The sequence below is a fragment of the Tachypleus tridentatus genome, chromosome 5 (assembly GCF_004210375.1).
Source record: "Tachypleus tridentatus isolate NWPU-2018 chromosome 5, ASM421037v1, whole genome shotgun sequence".
Lineage (NCBI taxonomy): Eukaryota > Metazoa > Arthropoda > Merostomata > Xiphosura > Limulidae > Tachypleus > Tachypleus tridentatus.
The window spans coordinates 45,570,359-45,584,692 of NC_134829.1; the positions used below are offsets into that span (position 1 = coordinate 45,570,359).

The following is a 14,334-nucleotide window of genomic DNA, read 5'->3' on the forward strand; positions in this document are numbered from 1 at the left end:
TGAGAATACATTTTTACTTCAAGTGAGTTTCTCGTCATCACGTGGTAGAAAAGTAATTCTTTATCTTAGATAGTTTTATTTGTTTGTTTGTTTTGAATTTCGCGCAAAGCTATCCGAGGGCTATCTGCGCTAGTCGTTCCTAAGTTAGCAGTGTAAAACTGAAGGGAAGGCAACTAGTCACCATCACCGACCGCCAACTCTTGGGCTACTCTTTTACTAACGAATAATGGGATTGACCGTCACATTATATTGCCCCCACGGCTGAAAGGGCGAGCATGTTTGGTGCGATGGGGGTTCCAACTCGTGACCCTCAAAATACGACTCGAGTTCCTTAACCACTTGGCTATGCCGGGCCTGTTAAGAGAACTAAAACATTCGTAAAAAACGCCGTGTGATTTACCAATATTGACGTATTTGATTGATACTCTTGTCTAAAAACCTCTTTGCACAAATATTGACAACCACAACATTAGTGAACAAGTTTACAGTCTTAAGGCTTGCGGGATTATATTCTTTAGGTGTTCATTTCTTTGTGTGTGTGTGCTTTGTGATTTTTTTTTATAAGGCTTTAAGATAGAAGTGAAGAAGAAATAAACGTATAAGGTCTACCGATTTTTACTTCTTCGTATATCTGTCTAAGAATTAAAATGTAATTCTTTTATCGAAAGAAGTAACCTACTTACAATGGGCAACAAAATCCTTTTACAGATCCAAAGTCTCTCGAGTCCTTCAAAAGTACAACTAGCTGTAATAATAAATATATAAATTTGCTGTGAAAATAATTCCACTATGCGACAAAGCGGTCTTTTCATCCCAGTCGAATAAGCTCTTTAGTGGAATTAGGAAAATCGTTGTCCAAATGAACATAAATAAATTGTACAACGAATGAAAAAAATCACAGTGTTTTGCCATATTAACTTGTTGTCGAGTTGTCCTCGAACATGCTATTTCATGTAAAATATTTGCTTCAAAATAGTTATGTAGTTTTATGTAATATTTAGATACGTGTTTTTGATGTCATAGATTTTACGTGAGAATGAACAAAAATAATGAACGAATAATGAACTTTTCGAGGTTTCGATGCGCAAAGGAATAAAACAACAAACATCTCGTAACGATGAAATGAAACATATTTCCTGAAACACTCGTCTAAATTTGCTGTACTGCCTACTGATGCTGGCATCTGGCGTGTAAGCGCATGTAATGATCATATATAATCATAGTTCTACGAATAAAGAGGCCATTATTTCTTAAACTGATTACGATTTTCACATTTTTCAGACCTGAGAGGTAAATACGTGAATTATTTTAATTACTCTATTACGTCCCATGAGAACCTAATGAATATCGTAGATTCCATTATCGAATGTTTCGTAGAAAATGGATTTTAAGGAAAGGTAGCAATAAGACTAGAGCGACCTCAAGCTCGCTTCATTGATTTATTTTAGTTAGCATTCCTTTATCTTACTTGTGCCACAGAAAATACAACACAATCCCAAGCGTCCATCTGGAATACAAGATCATTTATCTGCGGTCATTCCCAAATGGGGATTTAATAGCTTGATGAATTATCTTGTTATATGTTTTTTCCTTTTTTTCATATTTCAAAGGCTTAGGAATGAGATGGCAAAACCAATTATACAGGTTTTTTTTTCTTTGTGTTCAAACAAATAAGTTGGTACAAATTCAACATCATTGGATGAGTGAGTGTTATCTGAGCTCTGCCTACCATGGGTATCAAAATCCGGTTTCTAGCAGTGAGAACACCACTGGAGCTCAATTCTTTGATTTTTGGTTTTCACAAGAGAAATACTAGTTAGTTTTTTTTGTGAAAATTATGCTGGTTTGAGTTTTTGTTTGGTGCGTGTACGCTACAAGTATCGTCGTAGTTGGATTTTTGGTTTGGTGTGTGTATATTATAAATGTAGTAGTCATTAGACTTCTGGTTTGGTGCGTATGTCCTATAAATGTAGCAGTCATTAGATTTTTGGTTTGGTATGTATGTTCTATAAATGTAGCAGTCATTAGATTTCTGGTTTGGTATGTATGTCCTATAAATGTAGTAGTCATTAGATTTCTGGTTTGGTATGTATGTCCACCATTAGACTTCTGTTTTATGTCCTATAAATATAGTAGTCATTAGATTTCTGTTTTGGTATGTATGTCCTATAAATGTAGTAGTCATTAGACTTCTGGTTTGGTATGTATGTCCTATAAATGTAGTAGTCATTAGACATCTGGTTTGGTATGTATGTCCTATAAATGTAGTAGTCATTAGACATCTGGTTTGGTATGTATGTCCTATATATGTAGTAGTCATTAAACTTCTGGTTTGGTATGTATGTCCTATAAATGTAGTAGTCATTAGACTTCTGGTTTGGTATGTATATCTTATAAATGCCATGGTAGTTGGATTTTTGGTTCGGTTCTTCTATCTTATCGTTCGAATTTAATTCTTGGCTCGAGAAAATAACTCTTCTTTTTGGGATAATAGTCTTATAAGTTCTTATTAAGAGTTGACTCTTGATTTAGTGGGAGTGTTTATAAGTGTTACTATAACTCTAAGTGAGTTCTATGACTTTAGTCTTATCTTGACTCTCTGTTCACAACAAGTCTCCAATAAGAACGAATCACAGTTCTGTTCTTAGTTTGAGCTAAGAGCAAGCCTGGCTTGTCTTCAATGTATATCTTATATCAATCATCTTTACTCGACGTTCGGCTCAGTGCGTATCTACTAGAAATGTAATCCTAATATCGAGTGAGCCTTCTTTAATTGACTGCCTAGTGGGAATGATATCCCAAGTCAAGTTCTTATAATATTGTTGGCTTTGATCTTTGCTGTAACTTAAACTTTCAAATTATACATAATATGCACGTTGACTCTATACATAAAGACCTAATGTAGTGAGATTATTGATTATTTTTATATAAGATTTTCCAAGGATTATGCTTATTTACGACAACAGTTCAATAAAGGTAATTGGTCCATTTGACTGACAGAGTAATTCCATTGGTTTAATCAATTAAGTACCCATTCTAGTCAAACTACATTGTACCAAGTAGTAGCGACCTCTGGGAAAATAGATAAGTAGAAATAAAAAGACAAAATAAAGCAGTTCCCTTGGGAATGAAAAAAAACTAATTTTTACCAACAAAGTTGACTAGATAATCGTGTCACAGAGAACATACCGAAACGTTAAAAACTGAAAACCAGACCATTACAAAATATTAGCATAGTAAAGTTCGAAATCAATATAGCTTTAACAAGCTTAATATAACTGAACGTATCACAGTATCGTACAAAAATGTTCATTCTTAAACGTCTTACAAGTTTATTATATTAATATTACGAAAATCACGCAACTAAATAAATGTATTGGAGATGCCAAAATGTAACATTATCTACCACTGTTTATGTAAAAGCCAGTAGTAACCGAATAATGGTATATTAACAGACAGAAAAAAAAAATGTTTTGAAGCCCATCAGAGGCTTATATCACCTTAACAACATGTACTCTAGAGTACATTTTATGATAGTTGTTTGCTATTTCTGTACGTCGAGAGATATCAATTTATTCTATTTATATGTTACGTGGTAACAACTGATTCTAAGTTGTAAGTCGAGTTGTCGTCTTGGGTTTTCTGTCACGTGATTTTGGATAGTTCTATTTTGCTTGCCAGATGACAGTAGGCGATTTTGTGTTGTATATCATGTGATAGCAGTTGATTCTACGTTGTATATTACTATGCGATTGTACGTAGTTTTATGTTGTATATAGTAGTGGAATAATTCTCTTGTTATATTATGCTTACAATACTTCATAAGTCATTTTGTTATGATTTATCCTTCTGCGCATGTCAGGTTTTTGCTACTCACTTGTTTCACGAAGCAGTGGTATGCGCTGTCTTCTTCTCTTTTAATATGTTCATCGCCAATAGCTATCTTGATCCATATTGCTTTTCTGTTCATTAAATTTTTCATATCTCTAGCAGATACACTGCATTATGGTGAATTTATTTCACAACCATACATACCAACACAGAATGTACATTTTCAATGTTGCGTGTTTACGTCATCAAGGTTTAAACCAATGAGCGATTCACAATCTATACCATAATCGTTCGTTCCGCTGTTGCTGTCTTCGCTGCGTACAAAACTCTAAGCCAAGAGTGAGGTTCGTTTGTAGGACTTGGGCGCTTACGAGTAAAGAGTGTATACTCTCAGAACTGAAAATCCTCAGAATTAATAGAAGTTTCAAGAATATCAGCTTTAGAAAGTTCATCTTTTACAATTTCTAAAAACCTTTCGATACACAGAGGAAATGATAACAGGTGAAAAGAGAGCCTATTAGGGGAATTCTATATAAGAGAAAGGTAAGTTTAACAATTAACCACGTAAACATTTTTTTTTACTAGCACTAGCCATCTGATGTTTCTAAGTGCCAATATATGTATGCCATAAAAACAATGTGTATATCGTATTATCCCATCGTTTAAGTACCAATATTCGTGTTATAAAAACAGTTTGTATTTATTATTTCACGGTTCTAAGTATCAATATTTCTATTTATAAAAACAGTTTGTATTTATTAACTCATTGTTCTAAGAATCGATATTTCTATGTAAATAAAAACAGTTTCTATTTATTAACTCATTGTTTTAAGAATCGATATTTCTATGTTATAAAAACAGTTTGTATTTATTATCTCACGGTTCTAAGTATCGATATTTCTATGTTATAAAAACAGTTTGTATTTATTAACTCATTGTTCTAAGAATCGATATTTCTATGTTATAAAAACAGTTTGTATTTATTAACTCATTGTTCTAAGAATCGATATTGCTATGTTATAAAAATAGTTTTTGTTTATTATCTCACGGTTCTAAGTATCGATATTTCTATGTTATAAAAACAGTTTGTATTTATTATCTCATGGGTCTAAGCATGAATATTTCTATGTTATAAAAACAGTTTGTATTTATTATCTCACGGTTCTAAGTATCAATATTTTTATGTTATAAAAACAGTTTGTATTTATTATATCACGGTTCTAAGTATCAATATTTCTATGTTATAAAAACAGTTTGTATTTATTATCTCACGGTTCTAAGTATCAATATTTTTATGTTATAAAAACAGTTTGTATTTATTATCTCACGGTTCTAAGTATCAATATTTTTATGTTATAAAAACAGTTTGTATATATTATCTCACGGGTCTAAGTATCAATATTTTTATGTTATAAAAACAGTTTGTATTTATTATCTCACGGTTCTAAGTATCAATATTTTTATGTTATAAAAACAGTTTGTATTTATTATATCACGGTTCTAAGTATCAATATTTTTATGTTATAAAAACAGTTGTATTTATTATCTCATGGTTCTAAGTATCAATATTTTTATGTTATAAAAACAGTTTGTATTTATTATCTCACGGTTCTAAGTATCAATATTTTTATGTTATAAAAACAGTTTGTATTTATTATCTCACGGTTCTAAGTATCAATATTTTTATGTTATAAAAACAGTTGTACCTCTTATTCTACTACATTCCTCTTACGAATAATTTCAAGATATTCTCAAACCAGAAGCATCATTAGTTTCTTCCAGTAAAATGTGTTCTTGTATGCCTACTTGTTTATCTTTATTTGTATATAACGTTAAACGTTGGAATTAATTGGAACTGAATTAGAACTGTCAAACAAGTGACAATTGCAAATGCGTTATTACAACATACCTACAGACGCAGTTAAGTGTGTATTACAGAGATAGAATATATCTTCGTTGGCTGCGAACGAAGACAGTTCAGTAGCAATGTGTTTAATGCCAAGTCTGTGTTTTAGTTATCAATAACGTATTAACATGTATAACACAGAACAAAATGCTTGACAAGACACAAGAGTAAAAAGTACAAATATGAAAGATACAGAAACTTTGCTCAGATATAAATTTGGAATTTCTCTCCCCCTGTCACTCATAATGTCCTATAACACTGGGAGAAATGATATAACAAAATGAAAGAAAGATGCCACTACTCAAGCAGATTCGACTCTAACGTTTAAAGGTGAGAGTTTTAAGAATTTTTGTTTGTAACGCACTGGTACAAACCCTCTGAAAGGATCACTAAATGGTTTGTAACGCACTGGAACAAACCGTCTGAAAGGTGCACTAAAGGGTTTGTAATGCACTGGTACAAACCCTTTGAAAGGTTTACTGAATTGTTTGTAATGCACTGGTACAAACTCTCTGAAAGATCCACGAAATAGTTTGTAATGCACTGGTACAAAGTTTCTCAAACGTTCGCTAATTAGTTTGTAATGTATTAGTAGAAGCGTTCTCAGAGTTGCTCCAATAACCCTCTAATGTGCTAATTAAAACACTTCGAGAAAAACCCTAAAACTTTTGTAACATATTGGTTTAAACCATTCTTCACAACACGTTTTCTTTACTTCTTTACGTCTTCTTCACAGCTTCGAAGCTTGTGGTTGGCACAGTAGAGATACCTTTTTGTGTCGCTTTGTCCTTAATTACATACAAAAGCGACATTAAAATCAAAAGATGCTTATTCCTTCTGACAAAGACAAAAATACTGCCATATTGGATGTCCGTGTCATCATATTTACACAAAAGCAATGTCATTTGTGAGGTTTATGTTATCATACATGTGCAAAAAGTAATAAAATATTTCACACATTTCATTATCATACTATAATGAAACTCTTGCTTATATGATACTGGAAAAACGTTTTTAACACGCAGAATGAAATCCCCAACTTCACGAAATTTTGATCCTGTGTGCATGTAGATCTGCAATAGAGGTCACGATTTCCCTCTTTCGCTCCCGTTTTCCGCCACGAAAAACTTTATTTTTCTTCGTTCTCAGGCTGCACATATGACGTTATAAATGTGTCGGCCTGGCATTGTCAAGCGTGTTAAGGCGTGCGACTCGTAATCTGAGGGTTGCGGGTTCGCATCCCCGTCGCGCCAAACATGCTCGCTCTTTCAGCCGTGGGGGCGTTATAATGTGACGGTCAATCCCACTATTCGATGGTAAAAGAGTAGCCCAAGAATTGGCGGTGGGTGGTGATGACTAGCCTTCCCTCTAGTCTTACACTGCTAAATTAGGGACGGCTAGCACAGATAGCCCTCGAGTAGCTTTGTGCGAAATTCAAGAAACAAACAAACAAACAATAGGTATGTCACACGCGTATCTAATGCACTGGCACCACGGGTAATCGGCTAGTGCTATATAAAAGCCAAGGTATGTCACGCCACGCTTGATTTCTAGAAATATAAAAAAAACATAAAAACTAAACTGCATTTATCCATATAAAATATTTCTGTACTGTCTACGATTGTAGTGACGGGAGTACAAGGGGGTCTTGAAAGTGGTTGTGACATGGAACCTTATAAGTGTAGTGAGTGTTGGTATGATGATCCTAAACTAAAGATGTAATGTGGGATCACCTAGCCATAGTAAAGTGCATAATATTTATCATGAAAATAGAGATATCGATTCAGTTTTAAACTTAAATTGATTCTGAATGAAATTGTTTTCTGTTTTTTCAGCGACGTTTTTAATAAAAAACAAATATATTTAATTAACGGAAGCTTTAAATTAAAAAGTCAACAAATATTTTCCCATTTTTATTATCTATACATTTCATTTTAAACTTTTAGTACATAGACTAAAAACAATATTAAGTTTTACTTTATAGCTAAGCAAAATGACATAAAAAACCATTGTTGGAACGTGGTGTTACTAAAAGGCACTGGCTTTTCTATATATTAGAAGTTGTTAATCAAACCGATACCAATCGTTATTCTACGAATATGCTACAAATTTATTTGATAATTGCACTTACCCATGAAACGTTAGGTTAGAGTATATTGTGGGGTAAGAGATGGTAGTACTCTCCCCACCATTTTTAACAGAGTATACTTTAGTACCCACATAAAACCCAATGCCGTTTCTGACACTCGTACTAATATACCAACACCAAAAGTAATGCTAATTTATAGAACATAATGAGTCACTTGTTTCCAGTTTTAGGGTTATCTATTATACTATCCACAAATAAGGTGCCTTTAAAAGTATTCAGCTGGATAAAGTGTAAAGAAATTGAGGACGATAATCATCACACGTTATTTTTCTGCAATTGGTTCTACTATAAAATTATCTCAGATGATCAAAATTTGTACTCATTAATATTAATTTTGTCACAAAGTTTGTTTGTTTTTTTAAATTTCGCACAAAGCTACATGAGGACTATTTGCGCTAGCCGTCCCTAATTTAGCAGTGTAAGACTAGAGGGAAGGCAGCTAGTCATCACTACCCACCGCCAACTCTTGGGATACTTGTTTTACCAAATAATAATGGGATTGAACGCTACATTACAACGCCCATACGGCTAAAAGGGTGAACATGTTTTGTGGGACGGGGATTCGAACCCGCAACCCCCAAGATTACGAATCGAGTGATCTAATCACCTGGCCATGCCTCGCCCGACTATAAAGAACGTGAAAAGCTATATCTTTTATCGAGAGAGTTACGCTAACATTTCGAAAAAATTAAGTTGTTTTAAGTTTAGTTTCACTTGAAAGTAAGGAATCTATGCATGATATCAGCTTTAGCTCGTAACTTCAGGTTGGTGAATCCATACGCAATCTCATTTTGAGTTTGACTTAAAATTGAAACAGAATCTCAAATAAATTTCGTAACTTATAATTTCTGTTCTTCACATCCTCAACACATATTTGACTTACACTTACAGAACCTTAATCACAATTTGAAGTTCGTAAATTAACTTGGATTAGCTATGCACAATCTTAGTTTAATTTCGTAAACTTGACTTGGATGAGCTATGCACAATCTTATTTAAGTTCATAAATTTGACTTGGATGAATTATGCGCAATCTTAGTTTAATTTCGTCAATTTGACCTGGATAAGTTTGCACAATCTTATTTAATTTAATAAATTTGACTTGGATAAGCTTACACAATCTTAGATTAATTTCATAAATTTGACTTGGATAAGCTATGCGCAATCTTAGTTTAATTTCGTCAATTTGACTTGAATTAGCTTGCACAATCTTATTTAAGTTAATAAATTTGACTTGGATAAGCTTACACAATCTTAGATTAATTTCGTAAATTTGACTTGTATAAGCTAAGCACAATCTTATTTAAGTTAATAAATTTGACTTGGATGAATTATGCGCAATCTTAGTTTAATTTCGTCAATTTGACTTGAATTAGCTTGCACAATCTTAGATCAATTTCGTAAATTTGACTTGGATAAGCTATGTACAATCTTATTTAAGTTCATAAATTTGACTTGGATGAATTATGCGCAATCCTAGTTTAATTTCGTCAATTTGACTTGGATAAGCTTGCACAATCTTATTTAAGTTAATAAATTTGACTTGGATAAGCTTACACAATCTTAGATTAATTTTGTAAATTTGACTTGGATAAGCAATGCGCAATCTTAGATTAATTTCGTAAATTTGACTTGTATAAGCTAAGCACAATCTTATTTAAGTTAATAAATTTGACTTGGATGAATTATGCGCAATCTTAGTTTAATTTCGTCAAGTTGACTTGAATTAGCTTGCACAATCTTAGATTAATTTCGTAAATTTGACTTGGATAAGCTATGTACAATCTTATTTAAGTTCATAAATTTGACTTGGATGAATTATGCGCAATCCTAGTTTAATTTCGTCAATTTGACCTGGATAAGTTTGCACAATCTTATTTAAGTTAATAAATTTGACTTGGATAAGCTTACACAATCTTAGATTAATTTCGTAAATTTGACTTGGATAAGCAATGCGCAATCTTAGATTAATTTCGTAAATTTGACTTGAATTAGCTTGTACAATCCTAGTTTAATTTCGTCAATTTGACTTGAATTAGCTTGCACAATCTTAGATTAATTTCGTAAATTTGACTTGGATAAGCTATGTATAATCTTATTTATGTTCATAAATTTGACTTGGATGAATTATGCGCAATCCTAGTTTAATTTCGTAAATTTGACTTGGATAAGCTTACACAATCTTAGATTAATTTCGTAAATTTGACTTGGATAAGCTATGTACAATCTTATTTAAGTTCATAAATTTGATTTGGATGAGCTATGCGCAATCCAAGTTTAATTTCGTAAATTTGACTTGGATAATCTTGCACAATCTTAGATTAATTTCGTAAATTTGACTTGGATAAGCTATGTACAATCTTATTTAAGTTCATAAATTTGACTTGGATGAATTATGCGCAATCCAAGTTAAATTTCGTAAATTTGACTTGTATAAACTATGCACGATTTTATTTAAGTTCATAAATTTGACTTGGATGAGCTATGCGCAATCCAAGTTTAGTTTCGTAAATTTGACTTGGATGAGCTATGCGCAATCTTAGATTAATTTCGTAAATTTGACTTGTATAAGCTATGCACAATCTTATTTAAGTTCACAAATTTGACTTGGATGAATTATGCGCAATCCTAGTTTAATTTCGTAAATTTGACTTGGATAAGCTTACACAATCTTAGATTAATTTCGTAAATTTGACTTGGATAAGCTATGCGCAATCTTAGTTTAATTTCGTCAATTTGACTTGAATTAGCTTGCACAATCTTAGATTAATTTCGTAAATTTGACTTGTATAAGCTATGTACAATCTTATTTAAGTTCATAAATTTGACTTGGATGAGCTATGCGCAATCCAAGTTTAATTTCGTAAATTTGACTTGGATAACCTTGCACAATCTTAGATTAATTTCGTAAATTTGACTTGGATAAGCTATGTACAATCTTATTTAAGTTCATAAATTTGATTTGGATGAGCTATGCGCAATCCAAGTTTAATTTCGTAAATTTGACTTGGATAATCTTGCACAATCTTAGATTAATTTCGTAAATTTGACTTGGATAAGCTATGTACAATCTTATTTAAGTTCATAAATTTGACTTGGATGAATTATGCGCAATCCAAGTTAAATTTCGTAAATTTGACTTGTATAAACTATGCACGATTTTATTTAAGTTCATAAATTTGACTTGGATGAGCTATGCGCAATCCAAGTTTAGTTTCGTAAATTTGACTTGGATGAGCTATGCGCAATCTTAGATTAATTTCGTAAATTTGACTTGTATAAGCTATGCACAATCTTATTTAAGTTCACAAATTTGACTTGGATGAATTATGCGCAATCCTAGTTTAATTTCGTAAATTTGACTTGGATAAGCTTACACAATCTTAGATTAATTTCGTAAATTTGACTTGGATAAGCTATGCGCAATCTTAGTTTAATTTCGTCAATTTGACTTGAATTAGCTTGCACAATCTTAGATTAATTTCGTAAATTTGACTTGTATAAGCTATGTACAATCTTATTTAAGTTCATAAATTTGACTTGGATGAGCTATGCGCAATCCAAGTTTAATTTCGTAAATTTGACTTGGATAACCTTGCACAATCTTAGATTAATTTCGTAAATTTGACTTGGATAAGCTATGCGCAATCTTAGTTTAATTTCGTCAATTTGACTTGAATTAGCTTGCACAATCTTAGATTAATTTCGTAAATTTGACTTGGATAAGCTATGTACAATCTTATTTAAGTTCATAAATTTGACTTGGATGAATTATGCGCAATCCTAGTTTAATTTCGTCAATTTGACTTGGATAAGCTTACACAATCTTAGATTAATTTTGTAAATTTGACTTGGATAAGCTATACACAATCTTAGATTAATTTCGTAAATTTGACTTGTATAAGCTTGCACAATCTTATTTAAGTTCATAAATTTGATTTGGATGAGCTATGCGCAATCCAAGTTTAATTTCGTAAATTTGACTTGGATAATTTTGCACAATCTTAGTTTAATTTCGTCAATTTGACTTGAATTAGCTTGCACAATCTTAGATTAATTTCGTAAATTTGACTTGGATAAGCTATGTACAATCTTATTTAAGTTCATAAATTTGACTTGGATGAATTATGCGCAATCCTAGTTTAATTTCGTCAATTCGACTTGGATAAGCTTGCACAATCTTATTTAAGTTAATAAATTTGACTTGGATAAGCTTACACAATCTTAGATTAATTTCGTAAATTTGACTTGGATAAGCTTTCACAATCTTAGCTTAATTTCGTAAATATTACGTTTGTGAACTTTAACTTGGATAAACTATATATAGTTTGGAACCACACAGTTTGTGCGTATCGCTATACTTTATAACACAGTAAGATTACTATTCAACAGTCATTTTTCTAAATTTACGTTCATTCACAAGTTCTGGAGATCTCATTTGAACACCGTTATTCTGTGGTAACTTGTTTCAAAACAGTCTCTGACAGCTATATAAATATATATATATATGTAAACGTTCTCAGCTAGGTATATCACATTCATGTAGTAACTGATGACAGAATCTACAAATTCAAAATCTTTCGAATCTATTTCAGTCTTGCGTATCTCTGTGATACTGCTTGGTTGTGAACGTAAGAAACGTGTACATAACCACCGTGTAGTATGTTTCAGGGAACGTCTCTTCATGATATATTATTTTCAGTACGTTTGCCTATTGTATAACATTACAAAATAATTTGTCGTTTTTTTCCATTTCAAGTACTTCAGAAGCGTCCCTAAAATATACCAGTAACATCAATAACGCGTGAGTGAAATCAGTTTTACCTTTTATTATTTTGACTACTTTCAGTATAATTTGTACTGAATAGAAAACAAGTAACTTTACCTTATCTAGCACAGTTATTATTATTTTTAAATAACTTACTAATAATTTAATAGAAGTCAACTGGACGTACATTACAGGTTACAAGTATGTGTCACGTTGCTGGCTACAACAATGCCAGTCTCTGATTCTCAGAGATCTCTGAGATCGTGTTTATCTATGTTCTTATAAAAAAAAAGCATGTTTTTTATTAATTTTTGGAAGAAGCCATTAAAACAACTTCCTTAGTGTTCAAGAATCTGACAGTTTGAAAACAACAAGTCATCAATATTCTGCGCCATCTTCTAGTTTCAGTTAGAGATTATTGTTGATTTAATCTAACATCAGTGTAAGTTAGAGATCATTGTTGATTTAATCTAACATCAGTGTAAGTTAGAGATTATTGTTGATTTAATCCAACATCAGTGTAAGTTAGAGATCATTGTTGATTTAATCTAACATCAGTGTAAGTTAGATATTATTGTTGATTTAATCTAATATCAGTGTAAGTTAAAACCACTGTGAAACTGACAGAAATTCTATGCTGTTTTTAGAAGTTTATGAAGATTGAAATTGAGGAAACCAATTTTGAAGAGGTTACATTTTTCTTCATGTTTAACGATACTGATACAGGTACTTATCAAGATTACACGCTAGGCCAAATTAAGGGTTACCTAATTTTGTAGACTTTGCTTGTAGATGCCTCTCTATTTTATAAGTATTTTAAATTTAAAAGTACCTTTAAATTACCTTAATATATGCTAAATTACTCTGAATTGCTCTGTGTTTAGTATTTAATATTGTTCCATGTTTTAAGGTTTATATTGTTTTATTATTCTAGTCTTGTTTAACGCGAACTGGAGTTCGTTATAAAACATTTCTATAAACTTAAATAAAATCACAACCTATGTCTTCAAAATGTAACAAAGTACATTAGCTCAGAAAAACTGTGAAAAAAAAATAGATTTAACTAATTTAAATAATTTAAATAATGAGCTAATAAAGTTACGTTCTGGAGATATAAATGGTGATTTTGTTTCCTTTTTCATTGTGTCTATTGTTAGCTTATTTTGTATATGGGAAAATGTCCTTTCAAGTTTAAAATTTACACTTTCTTAAACCTTAAAATCGTGGACAGATACTTTCTATGCTGACCTCGATATGATCGGTAAAAGCTGGAGGGTTATAACAAGAATAATGAATATCAGCTTTACCAAGAAAATGTATTTTGTGCAGGACGTCAGCAAACATTGGTTGAAAGTAGTGACTGCTTAATAAATAATAGTATTTAGTATACAGAGTAAGGTAGAAACTGTAAATTAGTCATTGTAATCTTATTTATTATTTATTGGGGAAAAAAATCCTATGTTTTATTAAAATCAAAGGTTAGCTTCGCACGCCAGAATTTTCTCTGAATTTTGGTAAGATTATTGATTTTATGCATTACTACTGGTAACTGAGTGATACAAAGGTTTTAAAAAAACAATGTTGTGTTTAAGACCTTCAGAGGTGAAAATTCTCAGATCTTTAAAATAAAAAGAAACGAATGAATTTTAGTATGTGATTACAGGGATTTGAAAACACATT

The 14,334-nt window shown here is 31.6% G+C and overlaps 1 protein-coding gene across 1 annotated transcript in view; it reads left to right on the plus strand.

The window, feature by feature from the left end:
• Positions 1-4,199: 4,199 nt before the first annotated feature.
• The window catches only part of LOC143251073 (uncharacterized), a 257,132-nt gene continuing 246,997 nt past the window's right edge, over positions 4,200-14,334 (plus strand). Inside the window, exon 1 of the mRNA XM_076502426.1 lies at positions 4,200-4,374. The gene's annotated coding sequence lies outside the window, so the exon portion shown is untranslated. The remainder of the gene's footprint in view (positions 4,375-14,334) is intronic.